This window comes from Camelus bactrianus, chromosome 14 (genome assembly GCF_048773025.1).
Source record: "Camelus bactrianus isolate YW-2024 breed Bactrian camel chromosome 14, ASM4877302v1, whole genome shotgun sequence".
Taxonomy (NCBI): domain Eukaryota; kingdom Metazoa; phylum Chordata; class Mammalia; order Artiodactyla; family Camelidae; genus Camelus; species Camelus bactrianus.
In genome coordinates this window covers 45,423,290-45,439,489 of record NC_133552.1, presented here as the reverse complement: position 1 = coordinate 45,439,489, position 16,200 = coordinate 45,423,290, and the positions used below count along the sequence as shown (strand labels likewise).

Genomic DNA, 16,200 nt, shown 5'->3' with positions numbered 1-16,200 from the left:
CGGGACGCCGTCCCGAGCGTGAGAGGGCGAGCGACGGGTTCTTGCGCGGCCGGGTTCTTTCCCCCCAACCCCGCGCCCTGCGCGCTTGCGGCTTCTGGACTTGGCCGACCCGGAAGGCACTCCTGTCCAGCTCCTCCGAGCACTGCACCCAGACCGTAGGCCACCTTTTCCTCTGACTCATAATGCCGAGTTTTTCCGGTCTCGCGTCTCAGTTTAAAGAAGCCACTTATTTGAAATTTCTGCTGACATTCACGCCCCTGCCTTCGCCCCAGTCACCGCCAAAACCAAACAGAAAATCCAGCTTTGGGTTCCTTTGGATTCTCTAGTACTGAACTCTTACCTCGCTCCTCCCTCAGGGCCCAGACTAGGTGACAACATTTGAGTGAAGGAGAATATTGGGGGGAGGTGAGTGCAATGAAGAAAACAATAACGGGGGAGTGACTTTCTCACCCGCGTGAGCCAGTGATGACAGTGGCCACAGGCTAACATCATACAGGTCAGGCTACCACTCTTGAGCGCAGTTAATTACGCCCACGCACTTACCCCTAGTTGTTGTTCCTTGTTGGAATCTACCACTTTCGTTGGAAAGAAGATTCTACATTATTACTCTGCCTTCTTTGACCCTTCAGCCACCTCAAGGGAACAGTAGGATCAACTGCCCAGCTTCTGATGAGACACTCATAGCCTGCCATGGTCTTACACACCGGGGTTGACATTTGTCTTTAAACAGTACATCAAAGGCGTGGTCACTTGCAGTCACTTGTTTTACAAGAGAGCAGCCTGCTAAACTCCTAGACCAGGGCTTTCCAAAGACTTCGGTTCACCAACCACACGAGGGAACCATCATAATATTTGTAAGTATATTGGAATGAGCATATTGGGTGGTTGTGATGGCCAGAGGTAACCACCATGACCCGTGGGGTGGGGGTCGTCACTGGCTTCCTTAGGCCTGCCAGGCATTCTGAGGGTTGGTGAGGATTGTTCCCCCTACACACGCACGCACGCACGCACTCACTCACTCACTCACTCACTCACTCAGAGTGGACACACACACACACACACACACACACACTCTCAGAGTGGCCGGCACTTGAGCATGGTTTCAAACTAAAAAGAAGCAGCTCTCAGAAGTAACATTATAGCTTTTGCAAATAAGGAGACTAGACACTAGAGGGCCACAGTGGAACTTTCCGTCCTGCTCAGGGTTTCCCAGAGCTATAACAACAAGCCCTGTCGAGCTTGGTCAGTGGTGGAGATCTCCCCTCCATGGGAAGGAAGCTCTAATGGTGAGAAAGTGTTTCCTCGAATTAGACCTAACTCAGCCTCACGGTAGCTCCCGTCTGCTCTGCTCTGGTTCTGCCTTCTGTTCCTCTTGCTATGACCCCAGTACTCCAGGCTAAGGATGTTTCTAGACTGTTGTTGCCGGATCCCTCCTCCTGCTGGTTATTCCTCTCTAGTCTGAGGTTTTTAAACCTTGAAGACCCAACAATAGACTGACTTTTAATCCGGTTGGTTTCCCTTGGCTCCTTTTCCGACTATCCTAAGACCACTATAGTGGAACTTCAGTCCAGTAAAATCAGGTTTGTGAACTGTTGCGTTGTGGGAGATTGCACACAGAGGAACTGTGTGGCATCTCCCCAAAGGAAAAGACAGAGTTATAGGAGACTGAGGTCGAGTGGAATTTAGGTGAAATTTAAGTGAGCAGCATTTTGGTAGGCTCAAAGCGACGTTGCCTATCAACACACAGAGTCAATGTGCAGTCTAGACAACAAAGTGGACCCAGGGTTCCATTTCCTTGGAAACTAGTTAAAACAGAGGTGGAGTTTTGTGTCTAGAAACCCCTTATTGGGAGCTCTGCCCCTGGGTTGTAAAGGTTGTAAATTGAGGCTGCTTATCTGTGTCAAGGGACTGAGATTCTCCAGGCAAAGTTGGACTATTTCATTCTTACTGATGTAATTTCAAACAGCAAAGACTCTCTAAATCTTTAATTTTACAGAACAAATTTTCTCAGTGAGTCATAAAGCAGGAGGTGGTTATCACACTTTACAGTTCTACTGTGTTTGGGGAGAAATATTGTTTTATGTTAATTCTGCAACTTTTTTAGCCTTTTATTCCAGGCTCATGAATAGCAGGGCAGATTTTTACAGTCCAAGCTAATTCTTACTTTCTCACTTACGATGAAATAAAAATTTATATTTTAAGGCAGGACAAGAAAAAGTTAAACATAAAAATTTTCTCTGCCCATTTGGTGTGCACTGTGCACCTGCCTTGTGGGTTAACCAGACCTCCTTAATGGCAGACACACCTGTTCAACCATAAAGACCAATTTTAATTCTTCTAGTATCAGCCATGTTAACTCATTAGAAGACATTCCTTTCTCAATCCTGTAAGGGGTCACGATGAACCACCACTCACTTTGTATGTGCAGACGTCTTTGGTGAACTTTATGTACAATGCCAATGGATCATTTCCCTTAAGGGTAGGGATTGGTGAGAAACATACTGGTCAGCCGACCTGGGGAGGTAAAGGGTTGCACCTAATGGAAGTTCTTAGCTTAAATACTTACTTATGACCTTATTAACATTACTAGCTATAGTACATGTATTCTCCCTATTTTACAAGATTATTGTTTCTTGCATTACCAAATGTGTGACTGAGACTCAGATAAAATTAATGATGATTATGTGATTTGAAATGATTGGTAAAATATGCAATTCTATAAGATCAACAATTGTAATCCTGTAACTCTAGATCTGGGAAGAAGCAACAAGATGCCACGTCCTGGACCATAACAGAGTAGTAAGACAGGTGGTCCAGAGTCTTTTGATTACCGTTAGCAGGCCTAGTCCACTAATAGCACATTGAGTGACCTATCAGCAAAATCCTCGCCTGACCTGGGCATCAGCATTCCTCAGCACTTTGGGATAAACTGGTCGTGGAATGCCTCCCAAACCTTGGTTGAAATTAAGAATGAAAAGGAAGGGACTGTAAAATAAAGAATGTGGCCTACCATCCAGCTCTGCAGGAATCAGGTCATTACCCACTGCAGTCACTAACCAGTCACAGTCCACCCTGAAAGGAGTTCAGGGTGAAGATGAGGATCAGGCACTTTATGCTCTGGGAAAACTGACAGAACTGGCCCTGAGAGAGAGAGAGAGAGTTTTCAGGAGAAAAATTTTTATAAACCTGGATTCTTACATCTGCCCATACTTAGAAAAAAGCACTAAAACCATTATCTATGATATCTGTTCCTCATGACTAGCAGCAACCTTCTACCAAGGTGCGAACTTGACTGCACAGACCTGCTTCGCCAGAATCAGATACCTACCTCCCCTCTTAACCTCCTCAGGACAGTTCTCAGAGCTCTCTGAGAGACTGCCTCCTGGGCTATAATCCAGTTTGGCTCCAATAGATTGTCAATTTCTTTCTCAGATTGACTGTTGATTAGTTTTTCCGTTGACACATAATCCAATGTCAATATTCAAAACCCAGTGTTAATATTATTTTAGATACTAAAAAACCATTAGTCTGAGAAGAGGTTTAACCAGGCTGCCAAAGAGGTCCATGGAACACAAAGAAAGGTTAAGAACCCCTGCCCTGGACACAGTAATTTTCTGCACTAAGTTTAATGCCAGTGGTTAATGGTATCTTGATGTTAATCAAAGCATTAACAGTCCCCCCCTACCCAAAGCTAGTGAAACTTGGGTACACATATCTGTTTTACAGGTGATTAACTGGCTTAAACAAATACAATCAACCACATATAGGTCCTACTTTCAGATTTTTATTGGCAGTTTCACTTACCTCCAGCATAGTTTATTTTAGGTTAAAGATAATTTAACGGTATAATTTATTGTGAACTTAATGAAGTTAAAAATTATATTCAGTTGAAGAAATTAGAGGGATTATCTACTTATTATGTGGCACTTTAAAACAAACTATGGAGCTACAGTTATCACCCCACCTTAATCCTAAATCAAGCAATTTTGAATTTACATTCTTTTACTTGTTACGTTAAATCTTTTAAACAATTCTCTACAATCTTGTAGTTATTTATTGAATATATTTTCTACTTCTGTCTTGGACATTTTGTTAATTTTCTCAAGAATATTAAGCCAGCTTCAGAACAAAAACTTTTTTTTAAAATTATTTCAAGCAAAAGGAAGCAGTGCCTACCATTCAGTGAGCAGAAATACACTATTATTAAGGTTTTAACACAGCTGACATTGACTATATTTAATCCTCCCACCAGCCCTATGAAAAAGGTGCCACTTCCACTTTCAGACTGAGGAAATGTAGACGCAGAGATACTGAGTAACTTTCCCAGCATCACACAAGGTAGAACCCCAGGAGGTAGACCCAGAACCTGCTCCCACCACGAGGTTACCCTGCTTCTCAAGTTGAATAATACTCTCCCCCTCCTCCTTCCCCTGTTCCTCCTTAGCCTCAATGATGTGGGTAGATACATCTGTGTTTTCACAGGCATCTGATCTTTCCTCCGCCTGATGTTGATACCATGTACACTTCCTCTTTCTAAATTTGTGTGTCACTGACAGTCTTAGGCAATATCAATGTCCTACTGGATCAAGGTTAGAATCAGCCTCATAGGTCTGTACTCTTTCATCCATGGCTTATGACCAGCATCCTGCTGCCAGGCTAAGAAATGTAGGTTTCTTCTTGAAAGTGGATGCAGTGCCTTATTTAGCACCTGGGACATAACAAGAGCTTAGTAAAGTTTTGTTGGAGGGAGATAGGGCTAATAACTTTAAGATCTAATAGGAGAAGTAGAGATGTAATTGATGGAGATTGCAGATTTCGTCCTTTAATATGAGGCTAAATTTCTTCCACATATTGGGTCAATATATGAAGTTGTATAAATGAAACTCAGGGAGCATCCTAGCTAAACAAAGTAAACACATTACTTGCTATTTCTTTCTTGCGATAATAGAAGAAAACTAGGTTACATATATGGATATTGGACTTTCTAAAAACTTGCTACATTTGTGAAATGCAAAATATCACGAGGAGCGTTACATCCTAGCCAAGACTGCCTCCTTTCATTGCTCTTCATTACAGCCTATGCTCTATCTGGACATCACCCTTCCCATTTTAAGTGTCCTAAAAAATTATCTGTCCTTCTGCTCTAATGCAGATGAAATGGTGCAATGAGACTTCTCATTCAGTTTTCTCTGTTAAAACACCACTTCGACTTCCAGCTTTGGAGCTGAGCAGTTCAAAAAAATAAATCTATTGTACACAATGAAAAAAAATTGTTAATTGAAGTATAGTTGATTTACAATATTGTGTTAGTTTTAGGTATACAGCAAAGTGATTCAGTTATACATATTTTTTTTCACATTATTTTCCATTAGGTTATTACAAGATATTGAATATAGTTCCCTGTGCTATCAGTAAATCCTTGTTGCTTATCTATTTTATAAATAGTAGTTTGTATTTGTTAATTCCGTACTCCTAGTTTACCCCTCTCCCCATCCCTTCCTCCTTCGGTAACCATAAATTTGTTTGCCATACCTGTGAGTCTCTGTTTTGTATATGGATTTACTTGAATTATTGAAAATTTTTAATTAAAAAGTTGCTGTATATAAATATTTATGTTCTCTCTCTCTCTCTTTTTTTTTGAGTAAAGGTAGATTTATTTAGAGAGATACATTGAAAGGCAAGAGAAAGGCCACGAGGTGTGGGAGTTGAGTGCTCAGATTAGAGTACAAGTAGGTACACACTCCATAGACAGAGTGCGGGCAGTCTCCTGAAGTGGGAGAGAGAGGGAGGACGATGGTGGTGAAGCACTGTGTTGCCAGTTTTTATGGGCTTTGTTGGTTCATATGCTAATAAGTGGAAGGACCAGTCTAACTAGCCTGGGGACAGAGCTGGGATTCCCAGGAGGTTGGCCATTTCCCACTGTTTGACCTTTTGTGGCTAGCCTTGGGACTGTCATAGTGCCTGTGGGCATGTTATTCACCATGTTAATATATTACAATGGGCGTATAATGAAGCTCAAGTTCTGCTAGAAGTCAAATCTCCCACCAACTTGAGCCTCAAGGCCTACTAGGGGTTGAATCTTCCACCAATTTGATGTTAATTGCTGTATCATTCCTTGAATGGCTGTGCCCTGCCCGCTTCCTTTCTCATTCCCCCCTCAGAGATTTTTACTCCCATAATTATGGGGTTGCAGAGGGGCGGAGGTCCCTCTTCTGAACTAATTCCAGGCTGATTAGGGGTGCTGACTCTGCTTATCAGGGAGAAAAAAATCTCTGAATGTCTAATATAGGGGCCTCAGGGGCAGGACAGCCTTTTGTTTCTGCATCCAGAGGGCTGAGGGTGTGGGCTGGAATCCTGCATAGCCAGCATCTGATGTGGGGCTGCTGTAACCCACTGTTTTAATTGACTCCTGATGAATTTTCTTAAAGAATGAAGCACCTTTGTAACAACAGTCTGACAGTCCAGTCAGGTTGCCAATTACTGCTACGTGGTCTTAGTTTGGATGTCCGAGTGGTCTCCTTGGTGGATCTTCTCAAGTCCAAAGAGACAGAGTGATAGAGGACAGAATGAGGAAAGACCGAGGGGAGCAAAGTCTTGGGCTCGGTGGGCTCCTTCACGGCTAGAGAGCTGGTCCCTGCCAGATCCTGCAGGCAGCGTCAGCCACCACTTAAGGGGCCACTTGAATCTCTATATTCCCTTTTGAAGTAAGTTGCACGGAAGTTACTTTAGCCCAGCTAAGGATAGAATCCATGTTTTGTTTTGTTTCTCCTCTTTCATTTAAAGATAGTTTTGAAATGAAAGTTGCTAGTTAATAAAACCTGGGTTATGGCTCCCTGGCACACATTTTCTTCCAAACACAAAGGACATAACAGCTGCAGCCTCCTCGGTCCTGGATGCGCGGTTTCGCTAGGCGCGCTGTGCTTCCCGCTGGACTAGCGACCCCTGCCAACACCCCATCTATCTGGCTGTGTGGAGCCCAGTCCGCAGGCAGCCGGCCAACTGCGGATCCCGCAGCAGGGCCCAGCTGCACCGCCCTCCTCTTGGCGGTTGCGGCGTTTCTATGGCAGCCAAAAGCTTCAAATGGGCTGCGCGGATGCACCTGAGGCACTGGAGCAAAGTTAGGATTGCCTACTGGGCCGCGGGAGGGCGTGCTTTCCTTCTGCAGCCTGCGGGGTTGTGGGGCAGACACTTCGGATGGCGGACTTGGGGTGTTAATCCAGCGGTGGGGTTGGATGCGTGGAAATAGGACAAGTGAGAGCTTCCAAGTCTGCTTTGGGTTCTTGGTATTAAAGCTCCTGGGATTTTATCTGGAAGCCCTGCGATTGTGAGTTTTATCTCTCATTTGCTTTAGATCAGCAATTGCCAACCCTGACAAATGGTGACATCACCTGGGGAGGTTTTAAGACATACCCATGCCCAGAGTCCCAGGTAAACGGTCTGTTTGGGCCTCAAACTCCCCTGGGGATTGTAATATGTAGTCAGGGTTGAGAATCACTGCTTTGGAAAGATTTTAAGGGCTTATTTAATCAATTCCCCCGTGTTTTGGAGCCTTATACCGTCCTATCTATAAAATTGGGTATTTTCTTACATTTCTTTAAAAAGCATATATATATATGCTTTTAATATGCACTTTAAATACACACACACACACACACACACACACACACACAGGAAACCAACGTCTTTCTGTTCTTTTTTTCTGGAAGCTAATTTATAGCTCAATTTTCTTTTTTCCTCTAGAAGTCTCCCACGGTTTCTCCCTTGCGATTGAGCTGTTAATATTTGCAGTTTGTGCTGGCTCTGAAGGCATACAGAATTACTTAGTGGTTTTCTGGCTTTCTTTTCTGATTTAGGCTCTGAGATCGATTTGTTTGATTGTTTTCATAGAGGCAATGACATCATTTGCTTTTGTTTCTATTTTTGAAGGTGAAGATACTTGCTCCTAATGCTGAGCAGATGCACATCGTTAATCACTTGAAAGAGAGCCCAACAGAAGGGAAGAGAACTGTGGGGGAGGAAAGTGCCAGGAGAGCCCTTGGGGACGCACACGTCGTGGCAGATCTAAACTTCAGCGTGCTTGACGCTGTCAGTAACCTGGTGAGTTAGCTGAAAGCTGTGAGGCCAACTGTTCATTTTAATTAATGCTCACTGACTTCCAAACCCTCTTCCCTGAAAGGCTCAGCTACCATTTAGAAGCCCTATTCCAGTCTCTAGGTTTGTGGCACATGAGAAACACTTGAAGAGTTTTTTAAAACCCCCCAGTGCCTGGGTCACACCTGAGACCAGTTACATCAGACTCTGGGGGTGGAAACAGTGGGGGTGATTCTTCTATGTGGCCAAGTCTGAGAACCAGTGCTCTACAAAGAATGACCTGTGGTTCCTAGACTTGACTGCACCTGGAATCACCTGGTAAGCTTCAAAAACCATCAGTGCCTGTGTCCCTGGATTTTGGAATTAAGATGCTCAGATGATTCTCATATGTAGACTAGCTTGGGAACCACCAATCTAGATCAACGTACCTTTAACTTTAAAGAGTATATGAGTCACCTGGAGATCTTACAGTGCAGATTCTGATTCAGCTCCTAGGTGACAGGTGGTGCGTGGAATGCAGCCCACACTTCGAGGCCTCTAGGCTCTGGGAATCATGGTAGAGGACTGCCTCTACTGTGCAGAGATCACTTATAGATAGGTGGCTCCATCCTTTAAAATAAAAGATTGATTTGCAAGCATACTTGTCTTAGATATCTCTGATTTCTTTCCATTTAGTCCCTTTCATAAGGGACTGTATAGTATATATTTCTTTTTCAAACAAAACAACTAAAATCAGTTTTAAGATTGTTTTAAACATTCACCATAATCTTGACATTTGGGGAAGCAATTTGGAGATGTCCCACAGTGAGAGCTGGGCGTCATTGTTTTAGAGCAGGGGTCTATTGCTTGCGGATACTTGTACATACCTATCCAAATAGGTTGCTTACTGCCCTTTAACATAAACTGTATTCCAGATCACTATTGCTGTAACAAACACCACCAAAATTTAGTGGCTTAAACAGTCTTTACTATTTCTGTAGGTTGACTAGGCTCAGCTGGCTTTGCTTAACATCTCTCACGCAGTAGCAGTCAGATAGTGGCTGGGGCTGCAAACATCTGAAACACCACAATGGTATCTTCACTCCTGTGTCTGGTGCCTGGGCCGAGACTGGCTGGAAGAGCTGAGGGCTGGCTGCGTGGCCATGTGGCCATTCTGTGTGGCAATCTTGGGCTTCCTTATAACCCATGGACCTCAGATGGCTGAGTTGCTCACGTGAGGGCTGCCGTCAGCTAGAACAAACATTCCAAGAGACCCAGGCTTTCCTCTTACAATCTGGCCACGGAAGTTCCTCAGCATCATTTCTACTACATTCTGTCGATCAAGAGTGAGACCAGCTTCAAGGAGAGGAGACCATAAAAGGGCACGAATATTGGGAGGCATGGATACTGGGGCACCATCTTTGGAGACTTCCTATACATTATGTATATACCAAGCTTATTATGTATAAACAGATTTAAATATCTATTTACAAAACCCTGGAGGGAGGGGAGACAGTGAGGGAAATTAATTGTATTTGAGCTGCTGTTTTGAGAATTTACTCTTCTCTTCCACTGCAAATAGATTTACTCTAAAACAGCTTTGTAAAGATTATTGCCTTTCACAGACCCACAGATGTAGAGAACAAACTAGTGGTTACCAGGGAGGAGAGGGGAGGGGCTATATAGTGATGAGGGAGCGGCAGGTACGAACTATGGGTATAAGACAGGCTCAAGGATATATTGTACAACCAGGGGAATATAGCCAATATTTGGAAATAATTGTAAATGGAAAGTAACCTTTAAAAATTGTATAAAAATAAAATTTTTTAAAAAAACTACAAAAAAAGAAGAAAAGTGATTATTGCCCTTTGGCTCTGATGCTAAAATTAGTGTTTTCACATCTAAGACAGTATGACTTGTAAAATCAACAAAAAAATTATTACTATTTAAAAAACAACTTTTATTCTGGCATATAAAGAGATGGTTTTGTTTTTAAAAGAAATGAAGTTATCTCAAATGCTTTAAAAAAAATATGCAGTTCTACTTTGTACCAAACTTGAAATATTTAGCAAAAATTAGCATCATGATGGGTATCCCAGCTTGTGTCTTCAGAATTTCATACCGTTGATACAAAATGTTTGTTTTTATTATTATTAGGTTAATGTAAACCCTGTATCAGTCTATAAAGTCCACTTGCTACAAGGGCTGCATTGAAGCTGTGTAAATGCCCTAATGATTGGGTCTGTGTTCTAGTATTTGGCACTGATTTTTTTTTTTACAAAAACATCTCTGAGCCACTTTGACAAATATAGGTTGCTGTCCTGACTTTAAAACTAAGTTAGTGAATTAGTCAAAGTCATTATCAACTCCAAAAGACTTTAAAGAAATGCTATTTTTACGTTTGATTCGCGTATGTTATTGCTCTTATATGCCTTAATTCTTTGCTTAAGAATTGTTCACAGGTTCTTTTTGTCAGCTGCCTCAGATAATCCCGGGTCCCCTGTCTTTGCTCTTTGCAGATGGTTTTGGGGTGGCCCAGAACTGCGCACTTAACAGTTCTGTAAAGGACACTTCAAGCTTTCCACGGTGCTAGGAAACCCAACAGCTGGCCCGGCATTTCCCTATGCTGACAGCTGACACCTCCCTGACTGTGGAGTCACACTGGGTCAGGATAATATTGTGGATGGAGGGGAAGAGGATGAAAAGCTTCCTGCCGGGTAAGCAGGTTCTACAGCACTTTCCTATTTTCCTTCCTCCAGGTGAATATAAATGTGACTGCTTTTCTGAAAGTTTAACAGATTATCGTGCATTATGGGGCTGGGCTGCTTGGTGGCTGGCATTAAGGTGGAGGTGGGCATGGTAAGGGACTGTGGTTTAAAGTGATAAGACCAGGTGGCATTGAATCGTAGAGATGTATTCTTAGAAAATACTCTGGCTTAGTCTGTAAGAAAAAAATTTCAGTATAGCCGTTCTCTCTCATGATACCATTCGGCTGTGTGGGTTAAACTGTGCTTGCTTTCATTATGTCTTATTAATCCTAGTACATGCAGTCTTCATTTGTCCTACTAACTCGATGTTTCAATGAAGCCTCACGTTGGAACAGATTTCTTGTGTGCACAGTGCCTGTGAGCTTTTGTTCAGAATATTGCAAGCTGATAATTTTGGCTTTCTCACAGTCACGCTGTCAGGTGCCTAAGAAACGTTTCTCTCACTCGGTTAGCTCTCCTCTTCTGATAGGTTTGTTGATGCAGGTGCAGCCACCGCTGCGCAGAAGCCCAGACGCAAACACAGCCTCGGGGATGTGAGGGAATCCTGCCCGGATACTACCAACGAAATGGTGCAGACGTGCGCCGTCACAGCACGGCCCCTCGCTTGACAATTGTGATGGAATAGGAAAAGTGGTGTCTTATAGTGCACTTGAAAGGCAACACTTTATAGTACATAGAATGAATTGTTCAAGTAAAAATATTTTAGCTCCATCCAGCCCAATTACAAATTCTGTCACTTGATGATAGGTACTCTCGATCTTGACTCAAAGATGAAATACTCACCATTGAATTATTCAGATATCCATGGTTTCTAGACAAACACGTTGTTGTTTTTATTTTTCATTTATTTATTTTTTTATTTTTCATTTTCTAAAGTCAGAAGCTATACTCTCATGCCATGTTTCAAACAGATGGGCATCGGGCTATTCCAAAGGCTTTTTCCTGAACCTCCAGCTTCACTTCTAAATGGGCACCAACTGTAAGTGGGGTGGGTTGACTTGTTTTTAGCAATAATTCCAACAAAAAGCAGGGAAATTTTTAAAAGTGAGACGATGAGGATATCTGAGTGTTGATACCTGCATTAACAGCTGAACTAGTGACTAAGTCTAAATTTTCAAAATTTCTGTGAAGGTATTTATTCTTTTCTGTGCGGTTCAGATAAAGCCATGACACTCTAAGCATCACACATTCTTTTGATGTGCTCTGCAGCTGTCAACTGCTGGGTGCCCAGGGTTTTATCAGAAGCCAGAGCAGCGGCTTCTGAAACACTCTCCTGCTTTGAATGTCTTTTGAATGATCGCTTTCTGTGAACTATCACTATGCTATTTTTTTTAAAATGTAGGGTAAGAGAGAAGAGCAACAGTGGAGAAATTTCACTAATGAGTAATTACTGCAGTGCTGCAGAGAGGTTTCACACTGTTGGGTAGAGTGCCACCACGTGTGCATGCACACACGCCTGTGCCTGCACACATGTGTGCACCTCTGCTGGGGGAAGGCGGTGCATTTTGTTGTGACTTTGCTCCTATGCTCAGTTTCCTGTAGCTGTGCTTTGTGGAGGGAAATCCTGCCAGAATTGACAAGGAAGCTGCATTTCTGCAGTTCCACAGGCCCTTTCTTGTCACAGATCATATTCTTCCAGGAAGAACTGGAAGCTATTGATTCCACTTAGGAGGGTTTGCATGCACTGGGCTCCCTGGTCCCTGAGCCCAGCTCAGCCTCCAGAAGCTCACATCCCCACCAGGGAGGAATGAAGGAAGCACAGCTGGCCCAGAAGAGGTGCGGATCACTTCCTTTGTCCTCTTTACTTCTTTGGCTTGTCTCTCACTCACTCTAGATTGTAAGCTCCTGGTTGTAAGAGTTCTTGCCTGTTTTGTTCACTGCTGTACCACCTGCACCAAGAACATCTTCTGGCACCTATTAAGCCTTCAGTACACATTTGTTGAATTGAATTGACTCCTCCCATTTACTCTTCATCCCCAAAGAGGTTCCCCTGCATAAACTGTCATGGACCTTATGGTGGCCCCAGTTTTCATAGGGGACTTACCTATCTGTGATATCTTTTTTAGACAGGAACTCCAAGTAAAGTTGTTACAAAATATACTATATAAAAATTCCTTTTAAACTCACATATTCTCTGAGTTCTTTTGGTGCACACCTGAAAGTGTACATGGTCTTGAGATCCCCCAAACATAGACTAGCACTAGGGCCCCTCAGAGCTGGCAAAGGTGTGTCTGATGACTCAGGCATTTTGGCTCAAGGCTGTGGATGTGTGCTCAGGTTGCAGAAATACAGAGGGGGCTGGAATTAACCTCTCCCTGTGGGTAGAGCCTTTGTCCCCGTCTCCCAGTGGGTTTTCTCCCTGGTGGTCTGGCCTGATCCGTGTGGAGGCCTCATTTGCCTGCACACTGGGCCTGTCACCTTAACAGTGGGCTGAGCTGCGTCTTTGTTGCTGTCCCCGAGGAAAGGGAAGGGGCAAAGCAAGCATTTGCCGCAGTGCCTAGACATCAGACCAGAGGTGCCGGAGCCCCGTCTTGGGCTTTCTCAGGGTCAGGTGGCTCTCAGGCAGTCCTACTTGCCCAGCCTCATGGAAGGAAGAGGCAGGGGGCTCAGCTTCCACTCTCCCATTCCATCCAGAGGCCCCCCTAGCTCTGTGGCTCACAAGTGCCCTAGCTTTCGACCCTCAGAGGAAGAAATCATCTAGGAAAGAATGTGGGAAGCCAATCTCTTCCTCCCGCTCCTTCTCTATTTTTTGTATGTGGTAAGTTGTGGGTGGATGATGCTCAGGGCTGTCAGCAAAGAGAGCCCTTCAGCTCTCTCTGCAGACCCATATTCCCCCATATTTTCTCCTGCCTTCAGTTAACCCAGTGGGCACGATAGCCAGTGTCAAGGTCACCTGTTGTCCTCCTCAGGAGAGAATGTCTTTACCAACCACTGCTGTTGGTCCAAAGCAACCTTCAGGGGCGTTAACAAACTAAGTCATACTAAATTTTTTCAGAGTTTAGTTGAGCAAAAATCGATTTGAATCACGTAGCACCCCATCTAGCAGGTAGAAAGGGTCTCCAAGGAGCTGTACAAAATGAAAGACTTTTATAGGCAGAAGGGAGCCAGACCAAGGAAATTACATTAGGCGAAAAAGTGGATTGGTTCTTGCAAGGTTACTTGTCTTTAGGGGGTGGCAGGGGTCTGTTAGGCAGATTACCTAACTAGTGCTGATCAGAGATTCCTGATGGATTCGTTTAAGATTCCACTTCTGGAAGAGCCAAAACTCTAATTCAGTAAAGTCTCGATTTGGTGGGTATGAGCTTAGCATAAGCAAGTCCATTTTAAGTCTATTGTCTTATTTTTAACAGGGGATATCTGAGGATATTATTAAAGGCCCTCAGATCTTGCCCATAGAAACTTCTGAAATGTATCAAGGCAGGATAATTAAATTTAATCTCAAGGTCACAATAGAAACCACCTCTTCTGTCTCCTCTTTTATCGACCTTAAACTTCATCAGTGTTAACATGATGTGTCCTATGGAACAGCATAATCTAGGTAATACAGAGCCAGCAACAGAAAATTCTGCACATTTCTAGGTACTGCTTTTGCCATAGTCTACAAATTTTGATGTGTGGTATTTTTATTATTGGTTAGTTCTAAATGTTTTATAATTTTCACTATAATTTCTTCTGGGACCCAAGAGTTATTTAGAGGAATGTTTATTTCTAAACACTTCAGGCTTTTCTAATTATCTTTTTTTGTATTGACTTTTAACTTGATTGAATTGTGATTAGACAAAATGATCTGGATAATCCAGTGCATTGAAAAGTTGAGACTTGCTTTATGCCTAAGTATAGGATCCATTTTTGTAAATGTTCTGTAAGGTTTTTAGAAGATTGTAATTTCTCTTTTTGAGTTTTCTATATGTCCATCAAATAAGATTTGTTGATTGTATTTAATCTTATATAATCTATTTGGTTTTGGTTTTCTTGAAATATAAATTACTAAGGGGGAAATGTTAAAATTCTCTCAGTATGGTGTTGAATTTATCTGTTTCTCCTTGCAGCCTAATAGTATTTAGATGCATATAGGTTTAGAATTAGTTTAGTTACCTAGCGATTTGAATTTAAAATCTTCTTTTCAAGTAATGCTTTTTTGCTTAAATTCTTTTATTTCTAATATTGACATTTATTTATTCTAGCTTTCTTTTGTTAATATTCCATCCACATTCCCCCACCTTTTTTTACTTTAAACTTTTCTGCACCCTTACGTGTCTTGAATAAAGTATATAACTGAAGTTTTTAAATGACTTCTGATAACACCAAAAGTAGGAACAAAAATTTGTTTTTTAAATGGTAAAAAATGGACTTGGTCAAAATTTAAAACTTCTGCTCTCCAAAGAGATCATTAAAAACATAAAAAGACAAGCCACAGACTGAGAGATAATATTTGTAAAGAATATATCTGTTAAAGAACTTATGGCCAGAATGTAAAATGAACTCTTACAACTCAATGAGAAGACAATCTAATTAAAATAATAGGCAGAAATGGGCAAGAATTAGTCATTAGGGAAATGCAAATGAAAACTCTAATGAGATATCATTATACACTCACTCAACTGGCTGAAATTAAAAAGACTGAGAATTCTAAGAGTTGGTGAGGATAATGAGAAATGGGAATCACCTCACATTGCTGGTAGAAATGTAACATGATAGAGCTACTTTGGAAAACAGTTTTTAATAAAGTTAAACATGTATTTATTAAAATGTCCCAGCATTCCTACTCCTAGGAATCTACCCAGGAGAAATGGAAAGACATGTCCACAGAAAGATGTGTTTGTGAACGTTCACAGAAGCATTATTCACAATAGCTCCAAACTGGAAGCAGTCCAGCTGCTCTTTAGCTAATGAATGGGTGAACAAAATGTGGTATATCCATTTCATGGAATGCGACTCAGCAATGAAAGGGAATAAAGTACTGATACATACGTGGAAACATCTTAAAACTATTATGCTAAATGAAAGAGCCCGACACAGAAGACTACACATTGCATGATTCTATTATATGAAGCATGTGGAAAAGACAAAACTATAAAGATAGAAAGCAGATCGCTGGCTGCTGAGGACTGGAGGTAGGAGTGGGGATTGATTGCAAGCAGGCCTGAGAAATGTTTGGCAGTGATAGACGTATTCCAAAACGGGATGGTGGTGATATTTGCATAACTCTGTAAATTTACTAAAACTCATTAAACTGTACACTTAAAAATGGATGAATTGATGATATGTAAAGTAGACGTTAATAAAATAAACATTTAAAAATGTGTTCATAGTCTTTGTCTTTTTTAAATGGAGCATTTAGTCCATTTACTCTTTTTGTAAT

General features: G+C 42.1%; 1 long non-coding RNA gene across 1 annotated transcript; it reads left to right on the top strand.

Moving 5' to 3' along the window:
- Positions 1 to 5: 5 nt before the first annotated feature.
- LOC123613871 (uncharacterized) lies at positions 6 to 16,142 on the top strand. The gene is made up of 4 exons (XR_006721304.2): positions 6 to 854; positions 7,927 to 8,097; positions 10,590 to 10,787; positions 11,308 to 16,142. It is a non-coding gene; the product is annotated as an uncharacterized LOC123613871 (long non-coding RNA).
- The last annotated feature ends 58 nt before the right edge of the window (positions 16,143 to 16,200 follow it).